Below are 19,268 nucleotides of genomic sequence, written 5' to 3'. Positions count from 1 at the left end.
AATAAAGAAGCACAATCCCTTCCATGGCTCTACTCTCAGAATGCTTATGTTCTTGTCTCTAAAACACACACACACACACACACACATAACACACAATACACATACATATACACACCTCTTTTGCATTATTTAGATTAATGTACCACATACAAAATAAAGTGCTCAATACATAAACTTACATTTTATAATTAGAATGACTGCAAGAAATTAAAAAGAAAGAAAGAAAGAGAGAGAGAAAGAGGAAGAAATTAAGGGAGGAAGGAACCAAGTTTGGAAGGAAGGGAACAAGAAAGGAAGTAAGGGAGGAAGGAAAAGATAAACATTATCAGAGTTCCTCAAAAAATTAAATATAATTTCCATGTGATTAAGGAATTTTACTTCTGCTTGTATACCCAGAATAACTGAAACAGGGGCCAAAGAGATATTTATACACTAATATTTAAAACAGCATTATTCAGGAGTTCCCATCATGGATCAGTGGTTAATGAATCCAAATAGGAACCATTAGGTTGCCTGTTTGATCCTTGGCCTTGCTCAGTGGGTTAAGGATCCGGTGTTGCTGTGAGCTGTGGTGTAGGTTGCAGACGTGGTTCAGATCCTGCATTGCTGTGGCTCTGGTGTATGCCGGCAGCTACAGCTCCGATTCAACCCCTAGCCTAGGAATCTCCATATGCTGCAGGAGTGGCCCAAGAAAACAGCAAAAAGACAAAAATCAATCATCAATCAATCAATCAAACAAACAGCATTATTCACAATAGCCAAAAGATGGAAACAACCCATGTCCTTTAGCAAATAATTAAATAAATAAAATGTGATCTGTACATACAATGGAATATGCTTTAGCCTTAAAAAAGGAAATAAATCCTGATATAGCCAGACATGAATGAACCTTGAAGATATTATCCTAAGTAAAATCATGCAGTCACAAAAGTGTAAATACTGTAAGATTCCATTCATGTGATATTTCTAGAAGAGACAAATTAATAGAGGCAAAAAATGGAAAGGTGGATGCCAGGTGCTGGTGTGGGGAGGAAAAGGAGGAGTTATTTTTTAGTGGGTACAGAGTTTCCATTTGGGAAGAGGAAAAATTCTGGAGGTGGATGGTGGCGATGGTTGTAAAACAACATGAAATAATTATTGCCTCAGAAATATACGCAAAAATCATTGAAATGTTAAATTTTGTTACATATATTTTATCACAATCAAAATTTTTAATTTAGAAAATATATCACAGATCAATAAATATTGACAAAAAATAGCAATCAAAATGAGAGTGATACAACAAACAAGCAAATAAATCATCTCATTATTTGGGCAGGATGGATAAGCAGACATCAGGAACTAAAAATGGTGAAATTACAGGAGGCCATCAAGCAAGATCAAGTAGCTTGCTGAAAATGTGTGTTTACATCTGAGGTCTCATTCTCATGTCCAGGAAGGACTCCAGGCCCAAACCATAGATGCCCCTTGAAGATGAGTAGGTTCACAGCACTTGACTCATTGCATATTTTAAAATTTTTCCAGTATGTAGCTTCCTTCATATCTTCCATTGTTTGTCTCTCCATTTCCATCACCAGGGCTTTAAAATGGCTCAGTTCTGAGCATACATGCAAAGTGAGAGACATGAGAATTTGCCCAATGAGATGACCAGAGACCTGAGATATTACAGATGCTGTAGGACCAAGGACATATATCAGAACTCAGAGCCATCTGATTAACTAGACAGGGTTCCAAAACTGATCCCACCCTGTTCCCCAGAGTGGAATTTTGGAAATCATTAAACATCATTGAGGAACACTGCAAGAAGCCTTCAAACCATCTGACAAAGTGCCATCGACTTAGCGTAAAGAGGACTTGGTTTGCTGCCTGTTTATGTCTAGAGCTTAGACAAAGCAAGACTCAGGCGCTGAGGCTATCTGACGAGGTCAAATGCATACATGTATTTCCCAAGCCTTCACAAGACCCTCTCTGCTCTACAGCCATCCAAGGAGAATAGAAGTAGATTGTGAGTATGTTATACACAAAAACAGACACTCAGCATGACAGAGTGACACAAAAACAAAACCCCAATTGCTTTTATTTGTCTCTCTCTAAGCTATATTCATCCTAGTTGGAATTGAGATATTTATGGATTCATACCAACTTACAACATTATAATTAAATCTTTTGTCACTCACAGCTTTAAAAACATGCAAAGAAGAACAGTTCCATGCTGTTTGTGGGGATGTAAAATGTTTCCACCAATATGAGAAACTGTATGGAGATTCCCTAAGACATTCAAAATAGAACTACCACATGATCCAGGAATCCCACTTCTGGGTGTGGACCAGAAAGGACTGGAATCAGGATCTCAGAGATATATCTACTCATCCATGTGCACTGAAGTTCTGTGTACAAAAGATAAACTATGGAAACAAGTTGAATGTCCATCAACAGATAAATGTATAAATGTTGCATGTACGTATAATGGAATATAATTTAGCCTTAAAAAAGGGTAATACTTCCATTTATGACAAGATGAATGAACTAGGAGAACCTCAAGCTAAGTGAAATAAGCCAGTCCTACAAAGACAAATACCGCACAATTTCACTTTGAAAAACTCATAGAAGCAGAGAATAAATGGCAGTCACCAGGGCTAGGGGGAAGGAGAAATTTAGTGTTGTTATTTAGTTGAAAAAAAGTGTCAGTAATGCAAGATGAATTAGTTCTAGAGACCTGCAATACAGCATAATGCCTAGAGTCAAAAACACTATACTGTGCACCTAAGAATTCCTTAAAAGAGTAGATCTCATATTAAGTATTCTTACTATATTAAAAGGACACAAGGACATTGTGATAGGAGACAGATATGTTGATGATCTTGATTGTGATGGTAGCTTTACATGTGTGTGCACATGACCAAACTCCTCAAAATTTTATATATTAAATATGTGGAGTTTTTTGTATATTAATTGCACCTCACAAGTTGTTTTTTAAAAAACCTGCAAAGACCACATCCAGTCACACACACACCTCATGCACCATACATTCACACACACAGAAACTCTACTACACAGACTGAGAATCATGTGTGGTCAAACCCAACACAGAAATAACATAAAAAGAAGCAACATGCACACAGCAACCCAAGCACACACACACATGTATTGCAGATTTCCAACCTCTATGGACTGTTATTTGCACATACAATAGGAGTTACAATAAGGATGGAAATGCTCTATAGCTGTGTTGTCCAATACAGCAGCACCAGTCTCCTATGACTACTCAAGGCTTGAAATATAGCTAGTGCAACTGAGGAACCCAAAAGAGGAGAGTGGGAAATGGCAGAGACATTTAATACATGATTTTGCCCACACTAGGTCTCTCACCTTCTCGTGGAGAAAAAGAATAACTGCCTGAATTTCTTTTATCACCTAGTGTTGCCAAAACAAGGGACACACACTCAACACTCAACGCGATTCCTTTCTATGTAAACCACATGTTCATTCTTCTTTTTTCTTTTAATCAACCATGTTTCTGACACTAAGCTATTAATTGGACATAGAAGAATAAATGTGACATACAGGACCTTGTCCCTCAGGAGACTAACCCTCAAGGACACACCTGACCAAGGACTAACTAAATGAACCTAAAGCCAGATTTGCTGTGTTATGATTTTGTTCCCACCACTTTCTTGCCATAGGATTTGGGATGCTAAATCTCTATTGGCCTCATGTTGTCCTTCTATAACAACATGAAGATAATAATATCACACTTTCATAGATTTTAAAAAAATTTTAATTCATTAGGCATTAATATCTAAGAGCACTTTTCTTCATAAAATGAACACCAAAAATTGCACAGATTATTTTTATGACAGGATATGTATCCCCCCAAAAATCAGTATCAAGTTTAGGAATTTAACAAACAGTATTATTAGGTGGTCACCATAAAGGACCAAGAATCTGACCTAAAATTTATGTTAACTTATCTGAGCTTTCACATATATATATATGGAGGTTCCCAGGGAGGGGTCTAATTGGAGCTACAGCTGCCAGCCTATGCCACAACCACAGCGATGCCAGATCCAAGCTGTCTCTGCAACCTACACCACAGCTCATGGCAATGTCAGATCCTTAACCCACTAAGCAAGACCAAGGATCAAATTTGCAACCTCATGGTTCATGGTCAGATTAATTTTTGCTGTGCCATGGTGGAAACTCCTCTCTCACATTCTTAAGGTGACTTTCTTAGCTCATATCCTATCACTGTGGTAAGTTCCCTGCTTGAACTTGTCTTAATGCATGTTCATCTTCTTCCCAAGAAAGAAAGCTTACTTCAGTGCATGGATCTCCACAAATCTCCATCTCCATCTTATCCTCCAAATTGATTTAGATCTGGATATTCATCATTAGGAAGACCAATCCCTAAGATCTGAGATGGGGTCTGAGAGCTGAGAGATCCTGAAGGATTGAGGTGTCTCTTAGAAGTCAGTGACCTGATTGACCAGTACTATCTCCCAATATTGATCTTCACATTGGTAATAATGGAAAGTTAATGAACATGATAGCAGACAAATACATTTTTGCATGATTTCCTCACTAAACTTTTCAAGAGTCCTAGGAGGAATGGTATTAAAACTTCACTTTTGAGAGTTCCCATTGCAGCTCAGCAGGTTAGGAAACCAACTAGTATCCAGGAGGATACCAGTTTGTACCCTGGCCTCACTCAGTTGGTTAAGGATCCAGCATTGCCATGAGCTGTAGTATAGGCTACAGATAGGGCTCAGATCTGGCATTGCTGTGGCTGTGGTGTAGGCCAGCAGCTGCAGCTCTGATTTGACCCCTAGCCTAGGAACTGCCATATGCTGCAGGTGGAGCCCTAAAAAAATTAAAATTTGCAGAGATACAAACTGACCTAAGGGCAATACAAACCAGAATGAATAATGCAGAAGAAAGAATCAGTGATATGGAAGATAGAATAATGGAAATCACCCAAACAGGTCATCAGACAGAAAACCAAATGAAAAAAACATAAAAGATATAAAAGAGACATATGGGGTAATATAAAGCAGGCCAATCTATACATAAGAGGAATTCCAGAAGGAGAAGAAGAAGATAAGGGGATTGAAAATATATTTGAAGAAATTATCTCTGGAAACTGTCCAAGTCTAAAGGATACTGATTTCAAGATACAGGAGGCACAGAGAGCTGCAAACAAGTTGAACCCAAATAGACCCACACCAAGACACAATATAATAAAAATGGCAAAAGTTAATGATAAAGACAGGATCCTAAAGATAGCAAGAGAAAAGCAGTGTCACTTATAAGGGAGACCCCATAAGGCTATCAGCTGATTTCTCTACAGAAACACTACAGGCCAAGAGGGAGTGGCAAGAGATATTTAAAGCACTGAAAGGAAAAAATTATGCAACACTCTAGAACACTCTATCCAGCAAGACTATCATTTAAAATAGAAGGGGAAATGAAATGTTTTCCAACAATCAGAAGCTTAAAGAATACAGAAATACAAAACCCATTCTAAAGGAAATATTGAAAGGGCTTCTCTAAAAGAGGAAGAACTAGGATGGATGAAACCGCAATCAGAGAGCAATCACTCAAATAAGCCAGCATACAGATGTAATCATAAACATGTTTAAAATAAAATTAAATTAAAAGAAAACAGAGATTTCAAAATCATAAAATGTGGGCAAGAGATGTAAGGAAATAAATAGATACTTTTTTAATTTTCTTTTTTTTTCAGTTTTATTACGGCAATTAAGTGTTTTAACCTACAGGACTATCAGGCTAAAACACACAATTATAGGAAGGGGTTTACATACTTAAAAAACAGGGCAAACACAAATCAAAACCTAATATTACGTTCACAAAAAAAGAAACAGAAAATCATTCAAGCAGAAAATAATTGGAGACCATCCAACCAAAAAAAGAAAGGAATAATGGAGAATCATAGAATCAACTGTAAAACAAAGTTTAAAATGGCAATAAACAATCATCTATCAACTCTCACCTTAAATGTTAATGGACTGAATGCTCCAATAAAAAGACACAGAGTGGCTGATTGGATAAAAAAGAAAAAACCTTCAATCTGCTGTCTACAAGGAACTTACCTTAGGGCAAAGGACACATAGAGACTGAAAGTGAGGGGGTGGGAAAAGATAATTCATGCCAATGGACAAGAGAGGAAAGCAGGAGTTGCAAAACTCATATCAGACAAAATAGACTTTAAAAAGAAGGCCATAAAGACAAAGTAGGACACTATTTAATGATTAAAGTATCCATTCAAGAAGAGGATATTACAATCATCAACATATATGCCCCAATATAGGAGCAACCAGCTATATATAACAAATACTAACAGACATAATAGGAGAAATTGATGGGACTACAATCATAGTAGGAGATTTTAACACCCCACTCATATCAATTGACAGATTTTCTAGACATAAAATCAATAAGGTAACAGAGATCCTAAGAAAACAATAGAAAGGTTAGACTTAATTGACATCTTCAGGACATTACAACCAAAAAAATCAGAATATACACTCTTCTCAAGTGCACATGGCACATTCTCAAGAATTGATCACATACTGGGGCACAAAGCTAACCTAAACAAATTTAGGAATATAGAAAATATTTTAAGTATCTTCTCTGACCACAATGGTATGAAACTAGAAATCAACCCCACAGGAAAATAAATGAGAAAAAAAGTACTACATGGAGACTAAACAACATGCTACTAAAAAACCAATTGGCCAATGAGGAAATCAAGAAGGAAATTAAAAAATACCTGGAGACAAATGATAATTAAGGCACCACCTCTCAGAATCCATGAGATGATGCAAAGGCAGTGCTCAGAGGGAAATTCATAGCAATACAGGCCTTCCTCAAAAAAAAAGAAAAATCTCAAATTTACAACTTAACCCACCACCTAAATGAAGTAGAAAAAGAAGAACAAAGAAAGACTTAAAGTCAGCATAAGGAAGGAAATCATAAAGATCGAAGATGAAATCAATAAAATAGAGATTCAAAAAACAATAGAGAAAATTAATGAAATCAACAGCTGGATCTTTGAAAAGGTAAAACAAAATTGACAAACCTCTGGTAGACTCATTAAGAAAGGAGAGAAAGAACCCAAATAAACAAAATTAGAAATGTAAAAGGAGAAATAACAACAGATACTGCAGAAATGCAAAAAACAATAGGAGAATACTGTGAACAATTATACCCCAACAAATTTGACAATCTGGAAGAAATGGACAACTTTGTAGAATCTTACAGCCTGCCAAAACTGGATCAAAAAGAAATAGATCAACTGAACAGACTGATCACTAAAAATGAAATTGAAGATGTCATAAAAACTCCCTACAAATAAAAGTCCAGGACCAGATGGCTTCACAGGTGAGTTCTACCAAATATACAAAGAGGACCTGGTGTCCACCTCCTTAAACTTTGTCAAAAGGTGGAGGAAGAAGGAACACTCCCAAAGACATTCTATGACACCACCATCACCATAATTCCAAAACATGACAAAGATTCCACAAAAAAAAGAAAACTATCAGCCAATACCTTTGATGAGTATAGATGCAAAAATACTCAAAAAAAACCTCTAGGCAACCGAATCAAACAACATATGAAAAAGATCGTACACCATGACCAGGTGGGATTCATCCCAGCTTCACAAGAATGGTTCAACATACATGAATCAATCAATGTCATACACCACATTAACAAAAAAAAAATGTCAAAAATTATATGATGATCTCAATAGAGGCAGTAAAAGCAATTGACAAAGTCCAACATCCATTTATGATAAAAACTCTCACCAAAATGGGTCTAGAGGGAATATTCCTTAACATAGTCAAAGCCATTTATGACAAATCCACAACAAATTTAATACTCAATGGAGAAAAAGTGAAAGCTTTCTCATTCAAATCTGAAACAAGACAGGGATGCACACTCTCACCAATGTTATTCAACAGTTTAATGGAAGTCCTAGCCACAGCCATCAGACAAACAAAAGAAATGAAAGGCATCAAAACAGGAAGAGAAGAGGTAAAACTGTCACTCTATGCAGAGGACATGATAGTATACAAAGAAATCCCTAAGGACTCAACCCCAAAACTATTTGAACTAATTAACAAATTCAGCAAAGTAGCAGGATATAAGATTAACATTCAGGTATCAGTCACATTTCTGTATACTAACATTGAAACTTTAGAAAAGGAATACAAAAATACAATACATTGTAAAATTGCACCCTAAAAAATCAAATACGTGTGAATACACCTGACCAAGGATGTAAAGGACTTATATGCCGAGAACTATAAAACATTAATCAAGGAAATTAAGATGTAAAGAAATGGAAAGATATTCCATGCTCCTGGATTGGAAAAACTCATATTGTAAAAATGGCCATACTACCCAAAGAAATCTACAGATTCCATGCAATCCATATCAAATTACCCATGACATTTTTCACAGAACTATAACAAACAATCCAAACAATTATATGGAACCACAAAATATCCAGAATTGCCAAAGCAACCTTGAGACACAAAAACCAAGCAGGTGGCATAACTCTCCCAGACTTCAAGCAATATTACAAATCCACAGTCATCAAATAAGTGTTGTGCTGGTACCAAAACAGATATACAGACCAATGGAACAGAATAGAGAATGATGAAATAAACCCAGACACCTATGGTTAAGGAGGCAAGAACATAAAATGGGAAAAAGAAAGTCTATTCAGCAAGAATTGCTAGGAAACCTGGACAGCTGCTTGCAAATCAATGGAACTAGAACACACCCACACACCATGCACCAAAATAAACTCAAAATGGCTGAAAGACTTAAATATAAGACAAGACATCATCAAACTCCTGAAAGAGAACATAGGCAAAACATTCTCTGACATCAGCCTCATATTTATTTTCTTTTTTTCATATCATCTTCTATCACATTCTATCACAAGTGATTGGATATAGTTCCCTGTGCTATACAGCAGGACCTCATTGCTTATCCATTCTAAATGGAATAGTTTGCATCTACTAACCCCAAACTCACAATCCATCCCAATCCCTCCTCTCCCCCTTGGCAACCTCTCAGGTTTTTTAGATGTAGGCAACAGAATCCAATTCTGGTTATTCATGGAGGAAATGAGTTGTTGAAAGGATATGTGAAACTCATGGATGAATGTCCAAGAAAGCTAAGAAAATTGGCTCAATAAAATGTACAGGAATAAGACCGTATATGCAGAACCACAGTAAAGATCATATTTCATCATTGGTGTGATGAGGTCACTACTGTAGCCACCAAGCTCTGTTCACTGCCTCTTGTACCTCACCAGCACTACCAGAAATCATCAACTGTGAATAGTTCTTGGAGGCCTGGAAACCAGGTGTGATCACCTCCAGAGAGAAATGCTCACTTATTTTTTGCACCAACACCTCTCGATCCATAAGTTAGTGCATCTGATTGGCCACGTCTTGTTCAATTGCCTGTGCTCTAGTTCTCAAGGACACTGGAAGAGCAATAGTGCTGCATTTATTTTCTCCAAGTTGGAGGAAGTGAAAGACTTCAGAATGGGAAGAGGGATATAATCACAAATGTCCACTAGTGGGTTAGGAGGTGTGGTTACTTCAGGAGTTCCCACTGCAGCTCAGTGATAATGAATCTGACTGGTGTCCATGAAGTTGCGGGTTTAATCCCTGGCCTCGCTCAGTGGGTTAAGGATCCAGCATTGCTGTGAGCTGTTCTGTAGGTCACAGACTCAGCACAGATCCTGCATTTCTATGGCTGTGACATAGGCTGGAAACTGTAGCTCCAATTCAATCTCTAGCCTGAAGCCTCCAAATGCCACAGGTGTGGTCCTAAAAAGAAAAAAAAAAGAGAAAAGATATGGATGTTCCAAATTTAAACACCTGTCCAACTTGTGTTTTCTTAACCCACAGGAGCTGCACTATTCTGGGATTATTTCACTCCTTCTGCCTCAGGATCCTCCTGGTCTTTTCTATAGTTGAGATGTGGAACTTGTCTATGACTACATATTTGATGACCAATCAGTGCTGGACATGGGGAGCAGGTTCAAGAGCCAAGATGTCTCTTAAAATGTTGATTCTTCAGTTTCAAGGTTATAGGATCAAAAGGGAAAGGTGAAAGTGGTCTCCCAGGACATGGGCAGATGTTGCAAGTGTGGGCTGATTCAGTCCGTTTGTCTGGATAAAGATTTCTATTACAGAATCTGAGGTGTTATGACACTGAGTAAAGAAGGAGCTAAAATTGTAATAATTTTTGTGTACAGAGCTAGAAGAAGAGTTTCCTGAAGCCTATATATAAGGCTTGGTCAAAGTTTACACCTCTGAAATGTATCTGAGAAGCTATTCACCTTCCAAGTCTTTGACTACACCAGGATAATAAATTCTTCCAAGACAAAGGGGGCCCTGGCACTTGTCAAATGATTGTAACCAAAGAATGAAGCCAACTTTTGGTTAGTTAACTCTGGCCCTTCACATTTTCTAGAAAGGAATGCATATACCAAATACTTTTCTTTTGGATTTCCCTGTTTTCTCATATTTCCTCTGTTCTGCCTCCCACACCCACCTTTTTCCTTCTCCTTCTTTAGGTGGTAGTTTTGTTTTTGATCTCCACTCTTTACCAACAATAAGCCATCCCTCTTATCACTTTAGCCTTTTATAGGAATCCCCCCTGCTCCCATGGAAAGAACTTTCTTAAGGTAAAGAAATGATCAGGAGAGAAAACTAATTCAACAGTTTTGAAATGCAGTTGGGAAATTCCATCAAAAATTTTGCATTTAGATATCTTCCTCTTCTAGGAATTTACCTCATAAAATGAGAATATATAATCAATAAATATATATATTAGTGAATATATGCACATATATTTTACATTGCATATACTATCATTGTCTATGATAGTGAAAAATTAGAAAATTCATGCATACTAACAGAATTTTGGTTCATTGTGTTCAGTAGCTAGATAGATGGTATTATTTGTTCAGTATCTTCCTTCCTTTCCTGTCTTTGACATGGCTTCACTGAGGGCAGAATAAAACTCTCCACCCCATTGACGTTGGGCTTGCTCTAGCCAGCAATTTATGAACAGGGATAACAAATGCTGCTTTGAATAAAGAGCTTTAAATGAGTTTCAGACATTTGGTTTGCCCTCTTGAGCACTATCCTTCATCATGAGAAGAAAAGCTCATTCCACGTAGTTAGGGACCTTTAGCTTGGATCTCAGAAAGAGAAATAGACCTGAACTGAATAGATCTGAACTTGACCTGGGGTCTGAAGCACAGTTGCCTCTTTCAGCCTACACAATTTTGACTGAGAAATAAAAGTCTGTTATATGTCACGGAGGTTTTAGATTGTGTCTTTTCTTTCTTTCAGCTGCACCCACAACATATGGAAGTTTCTGGCCCAGGGACTGAATCTGAGCCACAGCTATGATTGACTCCACAGCTCTGGCAGTGCTGGTTCCTTAACCGAGTGGAAACTCTTAGATCATTTCTTATTCAGTAATTTGAAGTAAATTCCAACCAATTCAATACATACATATATATATATATACACACACACACACACTATGAATTATTGCATAGCCTTTAAAAAGAATTATTGTGCTCCACAACTGAAATGACTTAGATCATTTCTTATTCAGTACTTTGAAGTAAATCCCAACCAATTTGATATATATATACACTATGAATTATTGTGCAGCCTTTAAAAAGAATTATTGTGCTCCACAACTTAAATGGCTTAGATCATTTCTTATTCAGTACTTCAAAGTAAATCCCAACCAATTCAATATATATATATATATATATATACACTATGAATTATTGTGTAGTCTATAAAAAGATTAATTCCTGGCCTTGTTGAAATTTCATCAATAGCACTGAGGCACATATAGGTATCCCAAACCTTACTAGCCACTCTTTGTCCTTTTCTCTCACTATTTCTTCATGCATGTGCTATTGATAATAGCAGTAATAATAATAATAATAATACTCATAAATGGTACTTACTGTGAACTGGTCCCTGTTATGGTGTTTTACCTATATTGTACTCATCAAATCCCTACAACAACCTTTAATGATAGATACCATTTCTCCATTCTTTACACAGGGATAGCTGAGGCAGAGAGTACTTGCAAATTTGTCAACTTTTTCACTGTATTGGAAGCCTAAAAATATGTTTTTTTGTTTTTGTTTTTCATAATGCAAGTGCCTAACTTAAGGTTTAATTGAGGAGGCATCTACTTTAAAGGCAACCTTGAATAAAACACAGCCAGCTACAAATGTTAAAAAGCCAGCTCCCATCTGCCCTTTCCCATTTTCCTTAGAGATCTTGATTGATTAAATGAACTAGTCATTTGGGCCACTTGATTTTTTTTCTTCATCTTCTTCTGCTTTAAATTTTTGCTCTTTTGTCGAGGCCTTGGGAAGGGGGAAGTTCCCCAACCAGAAATTGAATCCATGACACAACAAGGACTTGAGCCACAGCAGTGACCAGCCAGATAACTAATCACTAGGCTACCAGAGAATTCCTGTTCTTTTGATTTAAATCAATCAATAAAAAGTAACCCTAGGAAATTCTAGGCCCCTAAATTCAACCCCAATAAAAGCATAACCCCAAACCCACACTGTCTCCCCCTTTCTGCAACCATATTGCATGGCCCCAGGTGTGCCTTGTGCTCTCCAGGACCTGTGAGCAATAAATACAGTTTTTCATAGTTATCACCAAAGAACTGCTAAGGGCACCTTGCAATCATAATAAGAATCACAGGGGCTAGTTTAGCTTACTGGTTATTGCTAGGAACAAAACAATATAGCAAGTAATGACAAAGTTGGGATTCTAATTCACTGTATCTGTGTCCAGAGTTTGTCCCCTTAACCAGTACCCTATACCACCTTCAACAAAGCCCTTTATCCTTTTCCCTTGGGCTTCTGACTTCTTTCATTCTGACCTATTTAAGGAAAATTATTTGAAGATCATATGTTGGCACAAAAGAACTACGTATCTCTATTTTTTCAGTGTAATTATAAATACCATCTCATTATCTCTCAAAGGGGTACATTTCTTTACATTACCAACAATCCATCTAAAAATGAAATCAATAAAACAATCCCATTTACAACAACATCAAAAAGAATAAGATATTTAGGATTAAGTTTAACCAAGATGGTGAAAAATCTTTAGAATAAAAACATTAAGACATTGATGAAAGAAACTAAAGCAGGCACAAATAAATGGAAAGCTATCTCATGTGCATGGACTGGAAGAATTTCTATTGTTAAAAATCCATGCTACCCTAAGTGATATACAGATCCAACACAATCCCTATCAAAATTCAAAAAAATATAAAATATGTGTGGAACCACAAAAGACTCTAAACATCCAAAACAAGTTGGAAGAACAAAGCTGAAATGTCATGTTTCTTGATTTCTAATTATATTACAAAGTTGTAGTAATTTTAAAAATAAGTATGGTACTAGCATAAAAACAGACACATAGACCAATGGAGCAGAATAGAGTCCAGAAATAAACCCAAGCATATATCGTCAACTAATCTTTTACAAAATGACAAAACACACAAGGGGAAGGATAGTCATTTAAGTAACTAGTGTTGGAAAAACTGGATATCCACCTGCAAAAGAATGAAACTGGACTTCTAGCTTATATCTGCCACATAATTTTTAACTTGAAATGAATTAAAAACTTCAAGTTTTACACCAAAGCAATACCTGCAATTGAGGTTTCCTCCTGGGAGGCAGACACCAGTCAGCATGGCTCAAGCATTTGTGAGCAGCAAAATCCAGCCCAGGAAGGTGGTAGTTTTCATCAAGCCCACCTGCCCCTATTGCAGTAAGACCCAGGAGCTCCTCAGACAATTTCCCTTCAAAGAAGGGCTTCTGGAATGTGTGGATATCTCAGCCACCAGTGACACCAATGTGATTCAAGCTTGTCTGCAACATCTCATGGGAGCCAGAATGGTACCTCGGGTCTTTATCGGTAAAGAGTGTAATAGTACTTCCTGGTGGATGGATCCAGGGTTACCTTCACCCAGCTTCAGCAACTGTTTACTTAAAATTCTGAAATGAGTTAACCAAAATAATTGGGGGGAGTGGGTTTTTGGGGGGCAAAACCAGATTTTTCTTCTGACTCTGTATTAAAACTAGACCAACTTGCTCTCCCCAAAAAAACTTAAAATATAAGACATGAAACCATAAAACTCCTGGAAGAAAACAGTAAAAATATTTCTTGACATTGGTCTTGGGGGAAATATTTTTTGGCTATGTCATCAAACACAAACAAAAAGCAAAAATAGACAAGTGGGACTATATCAGTCTAAAAAGTTTCTGCACAGCAAAAGAAATAATCAACAAGCTTCAACCTATGGAATGAAAGAAAATATTTGCAAACCATATATTTGACAAGGGGTTACTAGACAAAGTATATAAGGAGTTCATACAACTCAATAGCAAAACAAAATGAAAAAAAATTTAAAAAGACATATAATCCTATTTTAAAATGAGCAAAGGACCACAATAGACATTTTTCCAAAGAAGACATACAAAGTTTCCAACAGGTATATGAAAAAGTGCTTACCATCCCTAACCACCAGGAAATGCAAATCAAAACCACAATTAAATTACCTCATAATAGGTAGAATCGGTGTTTTCAGAAAGGTAAGAAATAACAAAGGTTGGTGAAGGGGTGGAGAAATCAGAATCATTTTACCCTGTTGGTGAGAATGGAAAATGATGCAGCTGCTATGGAAAGCATTATGGAAATTCCTCAGAAAATTAAAAATAGAACTAGCCCATGATTCAGCAACTCCTTTTCTCAGTATATAAAGAAGGGAATGAAAATAGAGCCTTTAAAAGATATCTGTGATCTCATGTTCATCATAACATTAATCACAATTGAAATGATACAATAACAACCTAAGTGCCCATCAGCAGATGAATGGACAAAGAAATTGTGGCATATTATACATAGACAGTGAAATATTATTCATCCTTTCATTTCTAGTGATGTGTCTGTTCTGTTTACCTATTTCTTCTTGATTTAGTTTTGGCAGGCTTTAAGATTCTAGAAAATTGTCCATTTCTTCCAGATTGTTAAATTTGTTGGTATATAGTGTTGATAGTATTTTCTCATGGTTTTTTGTATTTCTGTAGTATCCATTGTGACTTTTCATTTTTCATTTCTTATTTTGTTTATTTGTTTTTTTTCTCTCCTCTTCTTGGTGAGTCTAGCCAGAGGCTTGTCAATTATGTTTACCTTTTCAAAGAACCATCTCTTGGTTTTATTAATTTTCTCTATTGTTTTTTGAATCTCTATTTTATCGATTTCCTATTTGATCTTTAGGATTTCCTTCCTTCTGCTGACTTTATGTTTTATTTGTTCTTTTTCTAATTCATTTAGGTGGTGGGTTGTTGATTTGAGATTTTACTTCTTTTTTGAGGAAGGCCTGTATTGCTATGAAATTCCCTCTGAGCACTACTTTTGTGGCATCCCATAGAGTTTGAGTGGTTGTGTCTTCATTATAATTTGTCTCCAGGTATTTCTTAATTTCCTTCTTGATTTCCTCATACTAAGTGAAGTAAGTCAGAAAATGAAAGACAAAAACCATATGATATCACTTATATCTGAAATCTAACATACATCACAAATGAACCTTTCAACAGAAAAGAAAATCATGGATTTGGAGAAGAGACGTGCTTGCCTAGGTGGAGGGGGAGGGAGTGGGATGGATTGGGAGCTTGGGGTTAATGGATGCAAACTGTTGCTTTTGGAGTGGATTAGGAATGAGATCCTGCTGTTAAACACTGAGAACTATGTCTAGTCACTTATGACAGAGCACAATAATAGGAGAAAAAAGAATGGATACATGTATGTGTAACTGGATCACTATGCTGTAGAGTAGAGAAAAATGTATTGGGGAAATAACAATAATAAAAAATTAAAAAATAAATATTATTCATCCCTAAAAGAGGATACCCTGACATTTGCAACAACATGGATAAAGCTAGAGAACATTATGTTAAGTGAAATTAGACATACCACAGAAAGGAAAAAAAATGCATGATATCTCATTATTTGGAATATAAAAAGTCAAACACATAGAAATAGAGAATAGAACAGAGGTTATCAGAGTCAGGGAGTTGGGGGAAATGTAGACGTTGGTCAAAGGATACAAAGTTATTGCGTAGGAGGGATAAGTCAAGAGATCTAGTGTGTAATCTGATGGTTGTAGTCAGTAACACTGCACCGAATCCTGGAAATGCACTAAGAGTTTTTAGATTCTGGGTGTTCTCACCACCCACAAAATGGTAATCATGTGAGGAGATGATATATTAATGAGCTTGATCATAGTAATCATATAAAATCATCATGCTGTATTCCTTTAATATACATAATTTCTATTTGAAAAATAAAGAAATTTTATTGTCTTCCTCCCTCAAACCCTGATGACATCTGATTTTCTAACTTTCTCCACCACTGTTTGTCACTTTTAGAAATACAATTTTCTATATAAATGGTTTATGTAGCTAACAACTTAGATGCTCAGTTCCTGAACTGTTTAGCTTCAACAATCCTTTACTGGACCCCCAGCTCAGTCACCCACCAATGTGGTCATATCTTAGACATTGCCCTTATAATCACTGCACATCTGGTGAAATCTCCATTTTAAATAACTTAACATCTTATCAGCTTCTATTTTTTCACCTCTTTAAATTTAGTTTTCCAATTCCAACAATTCTATGGCACCAATGAGATCATTATCCTGCATTATCCTGTGAAGTTGTTTTTAACTATTACCTCATTTATGCCCTTCTTTCTCATTTAATAAGAATACACTTTATGGTCCAGAACTAGAACCACCTTCCTGTAAATGCCTTTAATTCTTTTGTTTCCCTTTGCTCTACCTGGCAAAGCCTCAGCCTTAGATAAGACCAACATTTTTTTTATTCATGACAATATTTGATTAGATTAATATTATTGGAGAATATCACTTACCCGTGCTGATTTGACTACTTTCATACTCATGAACAAATTACCTAAATGGACACTTCATATCGGCAGAGTTGGGGCTTACTGTAACATTCCTGGTACTTCAGTTTCTTAAGCTCTAGCATACTTCATGCCTTTCTAGAAATTTCTAAAACACATCTGTTCCCACTATGCTCAGTTGAAATCTCTCCAAGTATATGTCATGTTCTTTCCATCAATTCCACCAGCCAATCCACATCTGAATCCACATATTCTGACTTTTTATTACAGGGGAAGAAGTCTCTCAGTTCCTTTGATAAAGTCATTCACTTAATAGATGCTCATCCCCTTCCCAGAATATTACTCTTAGAGTCAATTACTTTTTCTATTGAATCATTAATTTTTAATTATATATTAGATCATTTCTATCAGCAAACATGCATGCTTAATATCATTAGTCTTTATAAAAATTAGAAGAAATTCTTCCTTTACCCAGGTCCTTCTCAAGGTCCACACCACCTTTTGTCTACCTCCTACCAAAAACAAACAAACAAACAAAAAAAAAAAACACCCTATATTAGGGAAGTGTCTTTCATCACAGCCTCCATTTACGCACTTGCAATGTTGTCAAAAAAATAACCGTAATTGCAATTTCTCTCCAAAACATCACAGAACTGTCCTTATCAAAGAAGATATTACTTTCCAAATCTAATAATCAATTATATGTTCTTTTTTCCTTATTGTTTATCTGCTTTTTTTGAAAGTCTTACTTTTTTTATTTCCCCAATTCATTATTTTTTTCTTTTCTACTGTACAGCATGGTGACCCAGTTACACATACATGTATACATTCTTTTTTTCTCACCTTATCATGCCCCATCATAAGTGACTAGACATAGTTCCCAGTGCTACAGAGCAGGATCTCACTGCTAAACCATTCCAAATGCAAGAGTCTGCATCTATTAACCCCAAGCTCCCAATCCACCACACTCCCTCTCCCTTCCCCTTAGCAACCACAAGTCTATTCTCCAAGTTCATGATTTACTTTTCTGTGGAAAGGTTCATTTTAATAACCTCTCAACTCTGAGTGATCACTTCTATATTGTGGAAATATTCTTTTATAGGTTTCTGATACACCAAACTTACCTACTTTCTTCCTAGGAACGGCAATTTCCCAGTTTCCTTTGCTACCTCTTCTCCTAGACCCTGAAGTATTGGACACAACTCGCAGCTCAGAGCTCTCCCTATAGTCCTCTTCTCTCTTCTACATTTCCTTACTGGGCAATTTTATCCAGTCTCATGCCTTCAACATCATGTACATTTTGTTATGACATTTCTATCTTAAGATCTTTCTCTAAGCTTCAGTAATTATGTATCCAGCTGCCTTTGAAATATATTCATTTCAATAGATATCACAAAATTATCATGGCCAAAATGGAGTTATTAATTCCCCCCCCCAAAAAAAAAACAAAAAAACAAATCAACATGCCCTACACTTCTGCAGAAACTTCCACAGATAAATTCATGGAAAATGACTCCACCAACTTTCATATCCATCCTTCATTGTTCTTTTTACTTTACACATTACAGCTGGGCTATCAGTGTGTCTAAACAGCTCTGCCTACCATATGTTCCCAATATGACGACCTACCCTTGTGTTGGAGCTACAGTGAACCCTCCCCCTTCCAGTCTCCATTGTCAGTGACCTATGCTGTCTTTAATGGATTGACTCAAAAGTTCAGATGAAATAACTCAGTCAACTATGAGTAATGAACTGCTTATTCTAACTGTGAGTTGAGAAGGACACGAGATCACAAAATTGCTAAAATTTTAGAGATGCTTAGGTGACTCTATGGTCTATTCAAAAATCACTCCACTGTAAGATGTAGTAACTCACATTGACTTCTCTCTGGAAAATAGCACATGCCACTCCATCACTGAAGTCATCAACTTCCACAGGTCAAACTGACTTGTAACCATTTGGCTTAGTAATACCCTATGCCCATATCAGATCTGAAAGATGAGGTCTTCAGATTTGGTGATCTTAAAATATCTTTTCAGTTCCAATTTCATGAGATTCAGAATCAGTCAACAGGGACCATAATTCTTTATTCATGCATTCATTTCCCTGGCTCAGGGAAGATTTTCCCACAAGAATGTGAAACTTACCAGCTATGAGGGGTATCACCCATCTATCTGAGGCACTTTCAAGTTAGATCTTAGCTGCATAGTTTCAGGAGATGTGCTG

This window comes from Sus scrofa, unplaced genomic scaffold (assembly GCF_000003025.6).
Source record: "Sus scrofa isolate TJ Tabasco breed Duroc unplaced genomic scaffold, Sscrofa11.1 Contig59, whole genome shotgun sequence".
Classification (NCBI taxonomy): Eukaryota; Metazoa; Chordata; class Mammalia; order Artiodactyla; family Suidae; genus Sus; species Sus scrofa.
This window is presented reverse-complemented; position numbering follows the sequence as displayed.